Genomic DNA, 3,481 nt, shown 5'->3' on the forward strand with positions numbered 1-3,481 from the left:
TTTGAGGCTTGGCACCCTGAAGAGAGCCTATGAGAGGCTATTGGTGAAGCCTAGTTGGAGTGGAACACCCTAGTGTATTGGAGAAGTCAGGACCATAGGATGATCATCAAGAACAGCAGCCATAGTTGAGTGGATCAACCTGAGCTTAGAGTGCTACAGAGGGCAGAGCTGGAAAAGTGATGCCAGCCCTTAGGAGGAGTCCAAAANATCAAGTGGAATCCCAGGCACTGAAACAGATGGGATATTTCAGTGTTCTTTAATTGGTCGAGGCTTGTTTTGTGACCCAGTATGGGGCCAATTTTGGAGAAGATACCATGAGATTCTGATATATAAAGAATGTACCTTCTTCTCAGGATATCATGGTACCTTCTCCAAAATCAACCATATAATTGGTCACAAAACAACTCTCAACTGATATAATATAATTGAAATAATACCATGCATTCTATCAGAACCCCATGGCCTAAGGCTTGTTTTCAAGAACTACAGAAAGTCCACATAAACATAGAGAAAGAGAAAATTGTTTCACAATGATAACTGTGTCAGGGAAGAAATAATGAAAGAAATTAAAGACTTCCTGGAATTTAATGAAAATGTTGACAGATCTTACCCAATCTCATGGGACACAATGAAAGCAGTGCTAAGAGGAAGGTTTATAGCCCTAAGTGACCTGGTGAAGAACCTGGAGAGGTCTTACACTAACAACTTAACAGAACAGCTGAAAGCTCTAGAACAAAAAGAAGCAAAATCACCCAAGAGGAGTAGAAGGCACGAAATAGTCAAACTCAAGACTGTAATCAACCAAATAAAAACAAAGGAAATAATACAAAGAATCAATAAAAACAGAAGCTGGTTCTTTGAGAGAATCAACAATATATATAAAACCCTAACTAACTAAAGGGCTGACAGGCAGTATCCAAATTAACAAAATCAGAAATGAAAAGGGAGACATAAGAATAGAAACAGGAAATTTTTTAAAAAATCATCAAATCATACTATAAAAGCCTATTTCAACAAAACTGGAAAATCTAGATTAAATGGATTGTTTCTAAACATATGCCACATTCCAAAGTTAAATCAAGAGCAGGAAAAATATCTAAATAGACCCATATTGCACAAGGAAGTAGAAGTCATTAAAAACCTCCTAACCAAAACCAAACAAACAACCAAAAAGCCTGAGCCAGATGCTTTTAGTTCTACCTCCCTGTACTGCCTAGTTTTGTGTCAACTTGACACAGCTGGAGTTATCACAGAGAAAGGACCTTCAGTTGAGGAAATGCCTCCATTAGATACAACTGTGAGGTATTTTCTCAATTAGTGATCAAGGGTTTCAGGCCCCTTGTGGGTGGGACCATCTCTGGGCTGGTAGTCTTGGTTCTATAAGAGAGCAGGCTGAGCAAGCCAGGGGAGGCAAACCAGTAAAGAACATCCCTCCATGGCCTCTGCATCAACTCTTATTTTCTGACCTGCTTGAGTTCCAGTCCTGACTTCCTTGGTGATGAACAGCAGTATGGAAGTATAAGCCAAATAAACCCTTTCCTCTCCAACTTGCTTCTTGGTCATGATGTTTGTTCAGGAATAGAAACCCTGACTAAGACACATCCCTTCAAAGAAGACCTGATACCAATTTTCCTCACATATTATATAAAATAGAAAGAGAAGGAACACTACCTAACTTGTTTTATGAAGCCACAATTACTCTGATACCTAAATCACAGAAGGACCCAACAAAAAAAGGGAATATTTGACAAATAAGCCAAAAAATATACAATGGAAAAATAAAGCACCTACAATAAATGGTGCTGGTCTAAGTGGGTGTCTGTATGTAGAAAAATAATATAGACCCATATTTTTCAGCTTGCACATAGCTGAAGTCCACATGGATCAAGGACCTCAACATGAAGTCAGATACACTAGATCTGATAGAAGAGAAAGTGTGAAAGAACATTGAACTCATTGGCACAGGGGCAAGTTTCCTAAACAGAATCCTAATGGTGTATGTTCAAAGATGAAGAATTGATATCCTGGTCCTCATGAAACTGGAAAGCTTCTGTAAGGCAAAGGACATAGTCAATAAGACAAATCGGCAACCTACAGACTGGGAAAAAGAAATCTCCACTAACCCCATATCTGATAGAGGTCTAATATACAAAATATAAAAAGAACTCAAGAAGCTAATCACCAAAAAGCCAAACAACCAAATAAAAAAGGGGGGGGTATATAACTAAGGTGAGATTTCACAGCTGAGGAATCTCAAATGGCTTAGATGCACATAAAGAAATGTTCAAAGTCCTTAGTGATCAGAGAAATGAAATTCAAAATGACACTGAGTTTCCACCTTACACCAATCAAAATGACTAACATCAAAATCACAGGTGACTACACATATTGGAGAGGAAGTGGAGAAAGAGGTTGCTGGTGGGATTGTGAACTATTAAAACCACTCTGTAAATCAATCTGGAGGTTCCTCATAAAATTGAAAATAGATCTAACAGAAGACCCAGCTATACCACTCTTGGGAATAAACACAAAAAATGCCCCTCCACTAATGCCAAGGCACATGCCCCACTATGTTTATAGCAGCCTTATTTGTTATAGCAAAAAGCTGGAAACAACCCAGATGTCCCACAACAGAAGAATGGATACAGAAAATGTGTTTCATTTACATAATGGAATACTACTCAGCTATTAAGAATGAGGACATCCTGGTTTTGCAGGGAAATGGATGGGAGTAGCAAATATCATCCTGAGTGAGATAACTCAGACTCAAACTGACATGCATCTTATGTACTCACTAGTAAGTGGATATTAGAGAAAAAAAAAAGTATAGGATACCCAAGATACAGTCCATAGAACTCACAAAGGTCAACAGGCTGAAGTACCCAAATGAGTATGCCTTAGTCTTACTTGGGAGGGAGAAGAAAGCAATCACAAGTGGGGAGGAAGGTAGGAACCTGGGATCAAATGTCAACAGCAGGGAGAGTCAGGGGAAAGAGGATCCTGATCTGTTATTGGGGGAGGGAAAAGTACTGAAGCCCTGAGAGCCAGCAGAAAAAAATGGAAACATGCTATCTCATGAGTTAGGATGTTTGGGGGACCCTCCAGGATGCACCAGCGACCTGGGAGTTGAACAACTCTCAGGACTCAAATGGAGGAAACTTAGATGAAATTCCTGACAGTAGGGAGAAGGAACTTATAGAGCCTACCTCCAGCAGGAAGACAGGGTATCAAATTAGGGAGAGGGTGGCCATTCCATAGTCACAACTCTGACCCATAATTATTCCATTCTGAAAGAATTACAGGGATGAAAATGGAGAGGAGCCTGAGGAAAGGAAGTCCAGCAACAGGCCCCAATCAGGATCCAACTCAAGGGGAGATCCCAAGGCCTGACACTATTACTGAGGCTATGGAGAGCTCACAAAATGGGAACTATCATGACCACACTTTGGAACACCCAACAAGCAGCTGAAAGAGTCAGATG

Source organism: Mus caroli, chromosome 9, assembly GCF_900094665.2.
Source record: "Mus caroli chromosome 9, CAROLI_EIJ_v1.1, whole genome shotgun sequence".
In the NCBI taxonomy this organism is placed as follows: Eukaryota; Metazoa; Chordata; class Mammalia; order Rodentia; family Muridae; genus Mus; species Mus caroli.